A 17,500-nucleotide genomic window follows, 5' to 3' on the forward strand; every position below is an offset into this window, starting at 1 on the left:
ACGTGTGTGTGTATACGTGTGTATGTGTATTTACTTGGTCTTTGGATCACGTGTTGGACTCGTGATCGACAGCTATTTCCCTCCTGGAAGAGAGCTCAGAGCTCGTAGGTCCGATCTATGGGTAATGCTATGACCTTGCACACACACACGCCCCCAACTCCCCGCCCACGAGAGTTGGAGTAACACCCCTCAGCGCTGCGATACTGATATATTATTTCAGCCCCGGGCGAGGATCGAACCGGACCTCCGTAGTGGCAGGCCAGAGCTCTAACCACAGCGTGTGTATACATGTGTATGTGTGTATACGTGTGTATGTGTGTGTGTGTATACGTGTGTGTGTGTGTGTGTGTGTGTGTGTGTGTGTGTGTGTGTGTGTGTGTGTGTGTGTGTGTGTGTGTGTGTGTGTGTGCACGCGCGTGTGTGGGCACGCGCGTGTCCAGTGGCCGTGTGTGTGTATGCATGTGCGTATATGTGTGCGCACGCTTGCATGTATGCGTGTACACTTGGCCTTCAATGTTGTAAAACTTGTGGGAACTATGACTCACCATTGATTTCGGCACCAAATGCACGCACGCATGCACGCACGGCGCCTCCAACAAACTGCCTTCCACGCAGCGAACGCACACACGAACACACGCTCACCTGAAAACGAATGACGAAGAGATTAGCAACGGAGTTTGACTATTCAATGTTTCATTTTATACACATTTCTTTCAATTTATTTACATTTCAAGACTGATGGAGTTTTCATTGTTTTCCTCATTTATTCGGAATTTGATTTGCCAGCGTTAACTTATTCAGGAATCAAATCCTTATTCCTTAATTCTGGCTCCAGCCACACGATTTTAATCACTTGTGTGCAGATTCTATACACACACACACATATTATATATATATATATATATATATATACAGTATATATATATATATATATATATATATATATATATGTACATATATATAAATGGGGTTTTGAGATACATATGGTGATCTAATAAAAACTGTCCGTCAGTCGGAGTGTTGATAAAAGTAAACGAGTAACTCCATTTTCTGTATTAATTCTATTTAGACATTATTTTCTGTTTATTATAAACTGCTACACAACAGCTTTGTACTTCTTTGCTACCAAATGTCATGGCTATATTCACTTTGTACTGGCCAAAGCCAAGCGATTTCATTCGTCTACGAGGATCTCCAGTACCATCAACACGAGTGGCATAAAAGTATTTTATTTTTACCAAGAGGTCTGGCGCCAGGCGACTTTATTCATCTCCGTGGCACCCTCCACACCCCCCCCCCTACATCGGTAGCGAAGTGGTATCTACGTATGAAAGCGTACAACTACATCCAGTCACACTGCAGACAGAAAAACAAGACTTGTGTGGAAGAAAAGTACAAAAATGAGAGGAGAAAGAAAAGGAAGTGGAGGTGGTGGTGGTGGAGAGGAGGAGGAAGAGGAGGAGGAGGAGGAGGAGGAGGAGGAGGAGGAGGAGGAGGAGGAGGAGGACGGGGAGGAGGAAGATGGTAGAACGTGTTGGGAGATAGTAAGGGGAAGAGAGTCTTGGGAGTACGTGGGAATGAAGAAATACGCTCATGAGAAAACATGGGGGGAGGAAAAGGAGTTGAAGAGAGTGCCGAGGGAGAAAAAAAGAGGAAGGAAGAGCAGATGAAGAGCAGAGGGAGAGCGGAAGCGAGAGCTGATGGGACGCTCGCGTGAAGTTTTGTCAATGCTGAGGAAGGTCATGGTCATACCGCCCTAAATGTGCACACGTCCTTACTACTGCTGCAGCTTCTGCTGGGGCTCCTGCTATAGTTCCTGCTGAATTTCCTGCTGGAGTACCTGCTGGAGTTTGGGTTGGAGTTTCTGCTGAAATCCCGCATAGAGTTCCTGCTGAAATTTCTGTTGGAGTTCTCATAGGGGCTTCTGGTGAAATTCCTGCTGTTGTACCTGCTGGATTTTCTACTGATATCCCTGATGGATTTCCTGCTGGAGTTCTCGTTGGATTTTCGGTTGAAATTTCTGCTGGATTTCTGGCACGATTTTCTGCTGAAATCCATGCTGGAGTTCCTGCTGGGGTTCTCGCAATGACTCCTGCTGAAATTTCCAATGGATTTCGTGCTAGAGCTTCGGCTACAGTTCCTGCTGAAGCTTCTGCTGGTCCTAGAGGAGTTTGTGTGGAGAGCCTGCTGATATCCATGCTGGAGGTCTCCTTGGAGATCCTGAGGAAATTCCTGCTGGAGTTTCTACTATAGTTCCTGTTAGATTTTCTGCTACAGCTCCTGCTAGATTTTCTGCTACAGCTCCTGCTAGATTTTCTGCTACAGCTCCTGCTAGATTTTCTGCTACAGCTCCTGCTAGATTTTCTGCTACAACTCCTGCCAGAGTTTCTACTACAGCTCCTGCTAGACTTTTTGTTATAGCTCTTGCTAGAGTTTCTGCTACAGTTCCTGCTAGATTTTCTACTACAGCTCGCACTAGAGCTTCTGCTACAGGTCCTCCTATAGTTTCTGCTACAAATCCTGCTAGATTTTCTGCTACAGCTCCTGCTAGATTTTCTGCTAACTCCTGTTAGATTTTCTCCTACAGCTCCTGCTAGAGATTCTGTAGGAGCTTCTGCTGCAGCTTCTGGTAGGATTCCTGGCGTACTTCCTGCTTGAGGGACTTCAAGAGTTCCTATCAAACTTCCTGCTAGATTTTCAGCTGGATTTCCTGCCAGAGATTATGCTAGAGTTCCTGAGGAAGCTTCTGCAGGACCTCTTATATTCCCTCCTGTGCTTAACCCCTTCCCTACTGAACGGTACTTTTCTCTTATACTCTGACTGTCGCCAGTCTATTTCATTCATCTTCATGGGAACCTTCGTCCCTTGACTGACCCTTTCCGTACCGGGTGACACCTTAACTTGTTAATTTCCGTGACACCCTCTCCTTCCCGGAAGAGTTCGAGCCACCTCAGGTGTGGAGACACGATCCCACCTTGAGGTAATTGTTTAAAGTGTGACGCAAGGTAGGGGAGGAGAAGCGGGTTAAAGGGACGGGGAAGTGGTGGGAATGGGAGAAAAGAAAACGGAGAAGTGGGATGGTGAAGGGGGAGTTGAAAGAGGACAGGAATTGGGGGGAAGGGGGATCAAGGTGGAAGTGGAGAAGTGAAAGTGGGATGTGTGGAGGTGGGGCAGGGGGGAAGTGGAGACAGAGTGAGGTGGGAGACAATGAGAGAGGGAACATAGAGAGATGGGAGGAGGGAGAAAGGGGTTAGGGGGAAGGGGGATCAAGGTGGAAGTGGAGAAGTAAAAGTGGGATTTGTGGAGGTGGGGCAAGGGGGAAGTGGAGACAGGGTGAGGTGGAAGACAGTGAGAGAGGGAACATAGGGAGAGATGGGAGGAGGGAGAAAGGGGTTCAAAGGAGAGGGAAGGGGTTGGGGAGTAGGAGAACGAGGCGGAGAGGTGGGGAAGGGGGAAGAGGGGAGTAGAGGAGGTTGGGGAGTTGAGGGAAGGGTTAGGGGGAGGGGGAGTTGGGGGGAATATCCTGGGGAGTTTCCTGAGAGATAAGTATGATTGCAGAGAGGAGGAGCAAAAGTAAGCCAGGATTATTAGGGAAGGGAAGGGGAGGGGAGGGGAGGGTTATACTTCTGGGGTGGATACAGATCTGGGGGGAGGGGGGAAGCGATGAAGACGACTAAGGAATCATCCCAGAGGCGAGATAACGAAAAAAAGTGATGAAAAATGAAATAAAGGAAAGAGATGATGATGATGATGATGATGATGATGATGATGATGATGATGATGATGATGATGATGATGATGATGATGATGATGATGATGATGATGATGATGATGATGATGATGATGATGACGACGACGACGACGACGACGACGACGACGACGATGATGGTGGTGACGACGATGATGGTAAGAAGATTAAGGAAAGAAGAAAAACCATAGGGATGAACATGAAAGGACGGGGTAGGAGGAGGAAAAGGAGGAGGAGGAGGAGGAGGAGGAGGAGGAGGAGGAAGAGGAAGAGAAGGAGGAGCAGGAGGAAAAGGAGGAGGTAGAGGATTAGATGGAGTACGAGACAAAAGACGAGAATATGGGCAAAGATGAAGAGGAAGAGGAGGAGGAGGAGGAGGAGGAGGAGGAGGAGGAAGAGGAGGAGGCGAAAGAGGAGGTGGAGAAGTGGATGGAGTAACAGAGGAAAAAGATAAATAAGGGCGAGGAGGAGATAAGAGGAGGAGGAGGCGGGAGAGGTGGTGGAGAGTAAGCAGGAGGAGGAGGAGAGAAATAATGAGTATAAAGACAAGTAGAAGGAAAAGGAGGAGGAGGAGGAGGAGGAGGAGGAGGAAGAGGAAGAAAAGAAAGGGAAGGAGCAGTAGTAGTACGAAAAGGAGTAAAAGGAAGAGGAGTAGAAGAAGAAACAAGACGAGGAACAGGGAACGCAAGAGGAAAAGGAGGCAGGTGAAGAGGGAAGAGAAAGAGAAAGAATAAAGTAGGAGAGATGATAAGGAAAACAAAAGAAAAAAATGGAAAAGTAAGAGGAAAAGAAGGATGATGAAGAGGGGAGAGAAAGAGAAAGGAAAAGCGTAAGAGAAGGAAGAAGGAAGGGGGTGTAAGGAGGAAAAGGAAGAGGAAGAGGGGAAGAATGCAGAAAATGAAGAGAGAAAAGAAGAGGAACATGAGGAAGAAGAAGAAAATGGAGAGAAAGAAAAAAAAAGGAGGAGAAGGAAGGTGTTGTAAGGAGAAAAAGGAAGAGGGAAAGAATACAAAAAATGAAAGGAGAAAGGAAGAGGAAAATGAGGAAGAAGAAAATGGAGAGAAAGAAAATGAGGAGGAGGAAGAGGACTAGGAGGAGAAGGAGGGAGGGAGACTAGGAGGAAGAAGAAGGGGTCACGGAGGAAGAGGAGGAGAAGGAGGAGGCGGGGGGGGACTAGAAGGAGGATGAGGAAGAGGAGGTGTAGGTGACCACGGAGGAAGAGGAAAACAGGAAGAAGGGATAAGGCTTGGAGAAAAGGAAGGGGAGGAGGAGGAGGAGGAGGAGGAGGAGGAAGAGGAGGAGGAAGATGGGAATTAGGAGGAGGAGCAGGAGGAGGAGGAAGAGGAGGTGACCAAGGATGAAGAAGACACGGAGAAGGGAGAAGGCTAGGAGGAGAAGGAGTAGGGGACTAGGAGGAAGAGAAGGAAGAGGAGGTGGAGGAGGTGATCAAGGAGGAAGAGGAAGACAGGGAGAAGACTAGGATGAGAAGGAGTAGGGGGACTAGGAGGAAGAGAAGGAAGAGGAGGTGGAGGAGGAGACCAAGGAGGAAGAGGAAGACAGGGAGAAGGCTAGGAGGAGAAGGAGTAGGGGGACTAGGAGGAAGAGAAGGAAGAGGAGGTGGAGGAGGTGACCAAGGAGGAAGAGGAAGACAGGGAGAAGGCATGCGTTCTCGGCACGTCTCCATGGCGACGGGCGACACTATCCCTTACCTCGAAGGCACGGACATGGAGGAGGAAGGGAAGTGGGCTCTGTAGGGTGTAGTGGGGTGGGGTGGGGTGGGGTGGGGTGAGGTGGGGTGTGGAGGGGTATGGTGAGGTGGGGGAAGGGTACGGTGTGGGGGATGAGGTAGGGTGGAGTGTGGAGGGGAACGGGGGGGCACGATATGGGGTGGTGTGAGGTGGGGAGGGTGTAAGGTGAGGTGGGGTGGGGAGGGGAAGGGTACAGTGGGGTGCAGTAGGATGGTGAAGGTGAGGGGAACGGGAGGGGTACACTGGGGTGGGGTGAGGTGGAGGAAAGGGAGGGGTAACGGTGGGGTGGGGTAGAGTGGAGAGGGGGTTAGGTAGGATTTGGTTTTGGTGTAGGGTAGAGTAAGAGTTGGGTGGAATTGTTTTTTATCTTATTCTTTTCGTTTATTTATTTAATTACTTTCCTTTTTGGGTGGGGCGTACTTAGAGGTTAGGGTGAGGTTGGTTGGGTACGGTTCGTTTGGAGAGGTTGGGTGAGGTGAGGTGGGGTTGATTGGGGCTAGGGTGCTATGAAGTGTGCTTAGGGTAAGGCTGGGTGAGGTTGGCTGGATAAAACCGGATTGAGGTTGACCATGGGCAAATGATAGACTGGAAATGGATTTAGAAAGTTAGCTAACACTTTCACAAAGTCTTTTCGATCTACGAGTCTAATCTAGCGATTTAAATCAGCTTAGAGATGTTTTAGGTAACTTAGGGAAATAAGTATATATAAATTTAAAGAACAGAGAGAAGTTGATAATAAAAATCAAGAAAGGAAGCCAGAACGTGCGAGGTAGAAAGAGAACGGGGAATGCCTGCTATAGAACGTCTACCAACGGCTCGTTCACGATGGCATGATACAGCGAGGCTGACGTCCAGGGTGGAATGTCTAAGGAAGGAGTGACTGATGGCATACGTTGGCGGGGAACGTCACAAAGGAATTCATTGACCGGGGGAATGTAGGGAATGGCAGTACGTTGGAGTTGGTGTTATGGGGAGAAGAAGGAGGAAGAGGAGGAGGTGAGGAGGGATGAGGAGGAGGTGAAGAGGAGTGGCGAGGAAGTGAGGAGGGATGGGGAGGAGGTGAGGAGGGATGGTGAGGAAGTGAAGAGGGGTGGGCAGGAGGTAAAAAGGATTGGAGCGTGGTAAGGAAGGTGGGAAGGAAGTGAGGAAAGGTGAGCAGATAAGAATGATGGGTAAGAGGGAAGGAGAGAGAGAGAGGGAGAAAAAGGGAGAGAGAGAGAGAGAGAGAGAGAGAGAGAGAGAGAGAGAGAGAGAGAGAGAGAGAGAGAGAGAGAGAGAGAGAGAGAGAGAGAGAATTTTTAGTCACAATAGTATAATGGAAATTCGTACTCATCTAAACCATTTTAAGATTCATATGGCATTAAGATATTTTCGTAGAGAGGGGGTGGGGGTCGCGGACCGAATATTTCGGAAAGTACAGGCGAGTCCACCAGAGCGTCCTTTCTCTTATTCTTTCCATTTTGAGGCTCTGGAACATCGAGCTCTCTTCTCGCCATGCTACACTCTTTATTTTCTTTCGCACGAACACCGTAGGCTCTTTCGTCAAGAAAATGTCAAGACACTTGTCTTCGACATGGCTTCCTCTTCGCGTTCCGAGTCTTCGATGGACTCTCGAACTGACGATGATGGACTCTCGAACTGACGACGTGTGTGAGACTGTGAAGTGAGAGACACGTCTCTCCAAAAACCACAAGGTCTTGTGTTTGAAGCTTTTTTTGCTTCAACACTGACGTTAAAACTTGAAGAAGAACAACAACAAGACAAGAAGTTTTCGCGTTCTTCTTGGAGCGGTTTTCCGCGGACGCTGTTAGCACACTACTTCCCCAGTTCCGCCGCTCTTTGAATTATATAGGATGGAAGAAAAAAATAATGAAAAAATGAACAAAAATAGAAAAAAAAAGAATAAAAAGACGAAAGAGGAGGAGGAGGAGAATAAGAACGAGGAAGACCAGAAGGAAGAGGAGAGGATGGAGGACCAGAAAGAGGAGAAGGAGGTGGTGAAAGGAGGAGATAGAGGAAGAAGGGTTAAAAGAGGAGACGAAAGAAGAAAAAGAGGACGGAAAGAAACAAGAGAGGGAAGAATAGTGGAGGAGGATGCTGGGATACTGGAGAGGATCATAATGAACTGTTTACAAGGTCGGAGAAAAGGCAAATGGACTTCAATATCTCAGTGCGCAGTGTTAAACGTAGGATTACACAAGCCAGCTAAATATATATAACTTAGATAACGTCACATTAAACGCCATGTAGTAAGCGCTGAAACAATTGGTTGCTTTAAGAGAAGATAAGTTAACTTAATGGATAGGAATCACAGGAGGTAAGGGACATAGAACTCCCTATTGTAGGCTTTATGGTCTCCTGCAGTATACTCCATTCTTGTGTTAAGAGGGAGGAGGAGGAGGACATAGAAAGTAGCAGAATCTTATTGCAAGTCTACGGTGACTACCCGTCCGACTTCATTCGTTGTACCTTCGCTTCTTCTTTCACCTAATAAACTTCCCGTCCCGTCCACGTATCTTTTACTCTCCCCTCCTCCTCCCCCCCACCACGTATCCATTGCCCTCGCCCCTCCCACTCTACGGTGATCCCTCCCCAAGACCCTTTATCAATCCCCTTATTTTTTTTGTAACTGTATTATCTATGTTCATAAAATTTGTCAAATTCGTTGACAAAATTCAATTCAATTTTGGGCCACACGAGGAAATTTGTAAGAAAATATCATCTTTGAATGAAAAGATGATCTTGAGATATCTGGAACAGGGTAATATAATAATAAATAAATAAACAAACAAATAAATAAAAGAATAAATAGATGAATAAATAAATATATAAAATCAACAAGTAAAAATATAAATAAGTGAATGAACAGATATCATCTGAGGCTTTGTCTTATTACCAGACTGATAAAACTTATTAAATACCTAATATATTTTGTTTACTGGAGCAGCCCAATGTATGAAAACAAATCATCTCAGATCATCTCGCGCTAAGAAGAAACATTTGTAATACTTACCAAATCTTTTCACAACAGAACATAAGAACATAAGAAATAAAGGAGACTGCAAAAGACCATAAGGCCTACACAAGGCAGCTCCGTATCCATCACCACCTGTCATCCCCATCCATAAAATTGTCTAATCGTTTTTTAAAACAACTGATAGTTTCAGCGCTTACTACATGGTTACTAAGTTTATTCCATTCATCGACCACCCTATTAGTAAACCAATTCTTGCCTATTTCCTTCTTAAATCTAAATTTGTCCAGTTTATACCCATTACTGCGAGTCCTGCCCTGTTGTTTTATTATGATGACCTTGTTTGCATCACCCTTGTTATAGCCTTTGATCCACTTGAACACTTCTATTAGATCACCCCGCACTCTGCGTCTTTCCAGAGAGTGTAAGTGTAGGTGCCTAAGCCTCTCTTCGTAAGGCAAATTTCCGAGTCCTTGTATCATTTTGGTCATTCTTCTCTGTACTGATTCTAGTGAATTTACGTCCATTCTGTAGGACGGAGACCAAAACTGTATCGCATAGTCAAGGATGGGTCTAACTATCGCTAGATAGAGTTTAATAATTACCTCTGCACTTCTATTCGTTACCGTCCTAGCAATGAAGCCTAATGCGCTGTTAGCTTTATTTCTGGCGCTAATACACTGCTTCCTGGTTTTAAGGTCCGGACTCACCAGAACTCCCAAGTCCCTCTCGCTTAGAGAAGACAAGAAACATTGATTCACATATCAAGAAAAGATTTGTGATATTTTAAACCATGTTGCGAAGAACGTTCAAAAACTCTATTTTCTTTTTGGAAATAATTGAAGACGTTTTCTATTTGTGGAACCAGAGGTATGTGGCGGAAATCTTGAAGTTAAATGTCATGATAGTAAAGACTAAAACGGACTACGGAAAAAAAAATCTTTAAAAAACACTCCGACCTTTGCTCATTATCAAGGAGAGAATTATACTCTGTTGGAAAAATAAAACACAGAGAAAACTGCTATCATAGCAACCGTGGCGTCCCAATTCTTTTTACAGGAAAATAAAGTTAATCTCTGAGAAGAAATAAACCAAAACAGAAACGTTCAATAACGGAATTTTTTACATGAAATGTGATACACAATCTTGTCTTTATACTCCATGAATGAGTCCACTAGGTTTTACAACAAATATTAAATGACGTTTGTCAGTCTTTAATATTATTAACAAATCTTGGATGCTTAAACAAGTCACAAAGTCAAAACAATATTATTTATGAGTTCTTTTGTTTCATAACAACTCATATAATTTAATCACGCTGTTTCCAAATAAATATACTATGTTTTTAGAAAAGATAAGACAGCTTTATGGATGGGGATGACAGGTGGTAATGGATATGGAAATGCTTAGTGCAGGTCTTAAGGTCTTTTGCAGTTTCTTTCATTCTTATGTTCTTATAAAATTTCAACCCCCCTAAAAATAATCTGGAATAGAGAAAATATATATTTTTTATTTGTCATGAATGCATACTAATTTCATCTTCTTATAAAATTCCTCACCCTCCCAAAAAAAGTTTGTCAATGATATTCTTACTAAGAGAGAATTTTTTTTTATTTGTCATGAATGTATACTAATTTCACCCTCTGTGTCACAAAACAACAAGACTTGTTACTTGTTACTCCGACTATACATTTCTAGCCCCTACTCCTCTCCAAATGGATAGTGTCAACTTAACTGTCCTTTTTCGAACACTCCTGTCCCCGCTCTCTCTCTCTCTCTCTCTCTAACACACACACACACACACGCACACACACACACACACTCACACAAACACATACATAGAATCCACAATCCTTCTCATATGTTCTTGCCTCTTCTTTCTCGTCATATGGAGCATAGATTGCCTAAGTTGCATCACCCCTGCGGATCACAGTCACGCAGCATTCTATTATGACTGACGATCACTCTCCACTTAGAACAGAACACAGATCATTTTTAACTTCCTCTCTTCCTCCGTTCTGACGACCTCATAAACCTCCCCTTGACCGCCGAGGATAGAAGCACTGGTTGACGCGACGAAATACTACTATTTTCTTGACCAGTCTCCCCCCCCCCTTTCTTTTTCTATCACTGAATCTTCCATTTCTTCAAAGGGATCGCTTTCCCCTTAGCATTCCCCGACACTCCTCCTTCCCTCCCTCCCTCCTTCCTTCTCTCCCTCCCTCCCTCCTTCCTTCCCTTCTTCCCTCCTTCCTTCCTTCCATCCCTCCCTCTCTACCTCCTTCCTTCCCTCCCTCCCTTCTTCCTTACCCGTTCTCCGACGCATTCTTCGCCCGCACATCCATCGATCAATTCTTTCCCTTTGTCGACACCATTGGTTCATTCCCAGATCTTTACAATCACCTTTCCTTCTTCACTTTCCCGTCCCCGTTCCATTCCCACCTTCCCCCTTCCAGTCTCCTTCCCCCCTCCCTGTTTCCTTTCCACTTCCTCATCCCCTTCCCTTTTCCCATCTCATTCCCCCCTCCCCGTTCCTTTTTCCCCCTCGTCTCCTTCCCCATCCCTATCCTCTTACCCATTCCCTTTCCTTCTTCCCTTTCCACCTCCCCATCCATATTCCCTTTCCACCTTCCCGTCTCCTTCCCCCTTCCTGTCCTCTTCTCCCTCACCATCCCCTTCACCCCTCCCCTTTCCCGTCTCAATCTCCGTATCCTTTCCGCTCCCCGTCTCTCCTTCCTCCTCCCCATACCCGTTCCCCTTCCGCCTTTCCGTCCCTTTTCCTCCTCTCCGTCCTCTTCCTCCTTCCCATCCCCCTTCCTTCTCCCCATCCCTCTTCCTTCCCCTCTCCCCTTCCTCCTCCCCTCTCCCATTCCACCTCCTCATCTCCTTCCCCCTCCCCATCCCTCTTCCTCCTCCCCTCCCCATTTCCTTACTCTTCACCCTCCAAGTTCCCTTCCCCATTCCTGACTCCTTTTCCCTCCCCATCCCTCTTCCTCATTCCCTTCCCTTTCCCCTCTCCTCTTCCTCCTCCCCTTCTCCTTCCTCCTCCCCATCCCTCTTCCTCATCCCCTTCCCTCTCCTCCTCCCCACCCCCCTCCCCGTTTCCTTCCTCTTCACCTTCTACGTTTCCTTCCCCATTCCTATCCCCTTACCCTCCCTTTCTCCTCCCCATCCCATCTTCCCTCTCCCCGTCCCGCTCTCCATCTTTACAACAAATCCCCAACCCATCTCTCCTCCTCCTCCTCCTCTTCCTCCTTTGTCTCCTTCCCGACCTCTCGCTAGTCCTAGCAACCGCGGGACTTCCTTTCAACTTAGTCTTTTTCGAAAGTCTTCATCCCAAGGACGGGGTTTTCCTAACTGTGGCTGAAATAGCGACCAAAACAGAGTAAAAATTGCAACTCATTGAATTTGCCGAGAAGTTTAAACTTGTTTACTATAACCTAATTCAAATTTAATTAATGAATGTGTCACTTCAAAACTATTCATTACCTCGGTTTAAAATTTCCTTTCGATTATTCATGAAAATTCATACTTGAAAGCGACATATATATACTTAAGTATAAAGAAAACTTGCTGACCTAAACTAATCCTACCAAAGTGAACCATATTCTTGCCTAAGGATTGCGATCTCAACAACAGTTGGGAATTTGCACCCCGGATGGCTGCCAAAGGGTCGCAATCCCGACAACAGTTGGGGGAACTTGCATCACGGCTTACCTAATGGAACAGTTGCGGGTTGGTTTCTGGTCATAAACGGCTCGACGGTTCCCTCCTCTTTAGTGGCCTTTGCCGCTGACCTCCCTTATTACCACCTCCACTCTCATCATGACCCTCCCTCCTTCCCTCCAGTTTTTATTCAGTAAAAATCCTCCACAAATCTCACATATCTCGCCCACTGTTCCTATCTTAACTCCTTATCCCAAACCTCCTTTCTTTATCGCCTGTTTATCATTTCACCGTATCTTGTACCTTCCATGTAATCTAATTTTAGCTCTCACATTTTTCTTCTTTCCCCTCTAGATATTTTTGTTCTTAAATATAATTCTCACCACCTCTTCATGTCACTTCTTTCTTTGTACAAATATTCCTCTCTTTCTCTTTACCTCTGCACCTCTCTCTTTTACCCAATCCCATCCTCCCTCCCGCTCTCTCTCTCTCTTTCTCTCTCTCTCTCTCCCTTTCCCTCTCCACCTATCATCTTCTTCCTTTCTCCCCCCTCCCTCCCAAGGAATGACTCCCACCCCTTCCTTCACCCTCTCCCCTAACCTCCCAGTACCAAATCCTCCCACCGACTTATCTCCTCTCTCTCTCATCTTCCTTATCTCTCACCCAGATCAAACCTTCCACCCTCTCTCTCTTCACGTTTTCCTTCTTCCTTCTCCCTCTACCGTCTCACCGATACAAAATGTCTTCCTACACAATTTTATCACTTTCCTCCTCCTCTATCTTCCTCTTCCGTACCAGGGAAAGACACACAAGACAACCATCTTCTTCCTCAACTTCCTTCCTCTTCCTTCCCTCCTCTCCTCTTCTCCCCTCGCGTCCGAACTCTCCCTTTATCTTCGCAGGCATCAATGTAAAAGCTTCTCAGCAAACCAAGATATGAGAACCACCACACCCTCTTAAGAAAACTCTCCATATGACCCCCTCCACACGTCTTGAACTCTCCCACCACGGTGCCACCTCCACATCTCCCGTCCACACGTCTTCCACCTTCCGTCCACACATATCACTCACACACCTTTACCTTGTCCCTTTATCTCCCTCAGATCATGAAAGTCCAAACTTCATGTATGTTTCATACCTTTACTCGTCTTTCATTCGAAGTTTCGCTCGCTGAAGTCTAAGATGGAGGACATCAATGAATCTAATCTAGATCAAAGTATGGCAAACTAAACAAGATATCTAACCCATTCTCTCTCTCTCTCTCTCTCTCTCTCTCTCTCTCTCTCTCTCTCTCTCTCTCTCTCTCTCTCTATTTCTTTCTCTCTCTCTCTTAGGACCAAGTCTACCGTCACAGGAACCATGTCTTCGCTGTGTAGGTTCCTAAAGATTAGGGTCTTGAAGTACATTAGGCTATATAAGTTAAAAAAAAAAAAAAAGAGCTATGAGGCAGAGGCTCTGAGGAGAAACATTTATAAGTGGGGGCGGGTGTTCCATCCAGCGGATTTTGAAGAAGAAAAAGAAGAAGAAAAAGAAAAAGAAGAAGAAAAGGACAAGGAAAAAAGAGAAAGAAGAAAAAGAAGAACAAGAAGAAGATGAAGAAGAAATAAGAAGAAAAAAGAAGTAGAAAAAAAGAAAAAAAAGAAAAAGAAAAAAGATGAAGAAAATAAGAAGAAAAAATAAGAAGAAAAAAGATGAAGAAAAAGAAGAAAAAGAAGACGAGGAAGAAGCAAAAGAAGAATAAGAAAAAGAAAAAAAGACGATGAAGAAGAAAAAAGACGAAGAAAAAAATAGAAAAAAGACGAAGAAAGAAAAAATAGAACAAAAGACGAAGAAGACGAAGAAGAAGAAGAAGAAGGAGAAGACAAAGAAGACGAGAAAGAAGAACCAGAAGAAAAAAAGAAGGACCAGAAAAAGAAGACACATAATCATACTGTAATAATAAGACGAAGAAGAAATACTCCAAAGGACCACCGCAAAGGCGAAATATGCGACAACATTTTCAAGGAAATCGTAATGTCACGCATACCAGAACGTACTTAAAAAATCACAGGCGCGAATATTCTTATGTATTTATACATTACGTACTCACAATGATATATGAATATGTAGATCTATATCTATGCATTATACTGTGGCGTACATAAACACATACACACACACAGGGTTGAATATTATGTAATCATACATTATGTATTTACAAGGATATGATTGTATAGATCTATGTTTATGTGTAATACTGTGGCGTGCATAAACACACATACACAGAGAAATGAGCGCTGGCGCACATACACACGAAAACACACTCACACACAGGCGCCCACTCACGAACACGCACACACACACAGGCGCCCAATCACAAACACGCACACACAGAAGCGACCACTCACAAACACACATACACACACAAACACCTTTAAGCCCCAAAACCAACACAGATGTGCTGAAGTCAATGATGTTTGCTTTCGGTCAGGCGGGTAGGGGAGGAGGGAAGGGGAGAGAGAGAGGGAGGAGGGAAGACAAGGAAGAAATGAAGGAAGAGGAACTACTGAAGAGAGATGAAGAAAGGGAGAAATTACAAAAAAAAAAAAAATAATAATACAAATAAAAAAGACGTGATAGAGAGATCAATAAAGATTTTTGTTTGGGAATTCAGGAGAGGTGGAGTTGACCGGAGAACTAATTTTCGGTGGTATGCGATAATGGGTCTCATATGCTGTGGTTATTACCGACCTTATTCTCCCGAAGCTTACGGTCGTTCATCGGTGTCTCCCAGTACATTTCTGGGCCTTATTTTTATTTTATTTTTTAATAATTAATAATTAATAATTAATAATAATAATAATAATAATAATAATAATAATAATAATAATAATAATCAAAAAACAAAAAACAAAAAAACGAAGCCGTCTCTTGGGTACTGATAAATTTCTTAAAGAACAAGACCGAAAAAAAAGTGTCAAAATACAATCCATCTGATTGAGAAGTTTGTCTGCACACACCGTGACACTCATATCCACCTGTACATGTCTTACGTAAGTCTCTGCAAACTGTTCGTCTCCACGGGCTGTGCGCCCACTCACCTTGGCAATCTGGAACTTTATGTCATTTGGCCAAACTTCCTCCCGTTCTGATACGAGCCACGTTCTCTCTCTCTCTCTCTCTCTCTCTCTCTCTCTCTCTCTCTCAAAAGGTATCTCCCTCCATGTATCACTATTTTTGCTCCTTTGATAAGCACACTAGACACAAGTACTCTGGTTTAATAGATCTGAAATACTCTTACAATATGAACACAATAACCTTTTAGGTAGGAATAGAATTTCCCTCAGTTAAAATATATATATGCATATATATATATATATATATATATATATATATATATATATATATATGCATATATATATATACATATGCATATATATATATATATATATATATATATATATATATATATATATATATATATAAATATATATATATAAATATATAAATAATCAAAATAAAAACATAACACAAAGCTACTTCCGAAACAGATTCCCATCATCTGGGGTGAATAAAACCTTCTGGCGACAGCGTTAAAAGACATAACATCAATTCTGTGTACATTATGGTTTATATGGAGGTCATTCTTATGTTAAATACAGACACTTGTTCATGCATTACTCTTATTTCGTGCAAAGAATTCATCACCAAATCTGGAATGCGTTTCGGTGTTAAGTAATGTCGCCTCCCTACTCTATTCAATTAAAGAAAATTTAATTATAGATTACTGACGTAGACTAAAGTTCTATGTAAAATCAATACAATAATATACACGTAGGTACATACATACGCAAATCCATGTACAGCACACACACACACACACACACACACACACACACACACAACACAGATATACACATGCAAGCCCACAAACAACACACATACATACATACACACACACACACACACACACACACACACACACACACACACACGCCTCGACGGCGCAGTGCTATCGTTCGCAACCGTCAATCCAGCGGTCCGATTTCTATTCCCGCCCAGGGCTGAAATAATTCAGTATCGCTCTCATGGGCAAGGAGTTGTGTGTATGTGTATAAGGTCTCAGCGATACCCACATATCGAGCTATATAATTTTGAGTTCTCATTCAGGAGGGTAATAGCTCCCAATCACGAGTCCAACACGTGATCCAAGACCATGGTGAATCACACAAAGTCACACACGGATATGCGCAAGCAAACGCACACATCAAACAAAACGGGGGAGGGGGAGGTGGAGCAACGGGGATGGGTGGGGGGGGAAGGGGGATAATTTGCGAACACAAATACTGATGTCCCTCAGTTCCTTACCTGGCTATACAAATAATAAACTCCGCTAATCTTTTCTCTCCTTCCTTCTCTGACGGCACCATCCCTCGCTCTCTTTTCGTCATTCTTCGTTTCATTAATTAAGTAATCTCTCAGAATATAATCTCACCCTTTCTCGACACATGGTCCAGGTCCATTATAATGTAAACATCGCTTTCTTTGTTCCAGAGCTATTGAAGTAGGACGAGGTATTAAAATGTGGATGTGAGACTTCTTCGTCTTTGTCTCTACGGTCAAGGTAGCCAACAAGAACCTCAAACGGAAGAAAAAAAAATGAGGACGTTTCGTTTTGCAAATATAAAATGAAAGACTAGGAATGGTTGCCTGTGCGTTCATTATTACGCGCAAATCTTTTTTCTTCCTATGTTCGATGTTTTTTTGTTTTGTTTTGTTTTTTTGACTCCGATATCGTTATGGACCGAAAGGAATCCAGTCGGTCAATATGCTTTATCATCGTAACTCATTGTGACTCACTGATAACATGTCACGATCAAGCCCATCTGATGTTGTATAGTATAACATATACAAAAGCTGATTATTTTGACAGTGATGGTGGTGATGATGGTGATGATGATGACAGGGATGGAAATGGTAGTGATTATCCACGCGTTTCTCTCTCTCTCTTTCTCTCTCTCTGACGTTCCCCAGGTTGTTCTCATTTCCTTGTTTACTGTCATTCATGACATATCATCAGTGAATATATTTCTCCAAACAATTTTTCTGCTAATTATGTGTGTGTGTGTGTGTGTGTGTGTGTGTGTGTGTGTGTGTGTGTGTGTGTGTGTGTGTGTGTGTATACATATGTGTGTGTGTGTATGCGTATGCGTATGTGTGTGTGTGTGTGTATGCGTATGTGTGTGTGTGTGTATGCGTATGCGTGTGTGTGTGTGTGTGTGTGTGTGTGTGTGTGTGTGTGTGTGTGTGTGTGTGTGTGTGTGTGTGTGTGTGTGTGTGTGTGTGTGTGTGTGTGTGTGTGTGTGTGTGTGTGTGTGTGTGTGT

At 44.0% G+C, this 17,500-nt stretch overlaps 1 protein-coding gene across 4 annotated transcripts in view; it reads right to left on the minus strand.

Annotated features, from left to right (window-relative positions):
• LOC143018636 (uncharacterized) overlaps positions 1-17,500 on the minus strand; it is an 838,227-nt gene that overhangs the window by 52,864 nt on the left and 767,863 nt on the right. Inside the window, exon 2 of one of the 4 annotated variants that reach the window (XR_012965769.1) lies at positions 546-642. The exons of the other annotated variants lie outside the window; for them this stretch is intronic. The gene's annotated coding sequence lies outside the window, so the exon portion shown is untranslated. The remainder of the gene's footprint in view (positions 1-545; positions 643-17,500) is intronic. 4 annotated transcript variants of the gene reach the window in all.

The sequence above is a fragment of the Oratosquilla oratoria genome, chromosome 35 (genome assembly GCF_046742065.1).
Source record: "Oratosquilla oratoria isolate Oo_2021 chromosome 35, ASM4674206v1, whole genome shotgun sequence".
Taxonomy (NCBI): Eukaryota; Metazoa; Arthropoda; class Malacostraca; order Stomatopoda; family Squillidae; genus Oratosquilla; species Oratosquilla oratoria.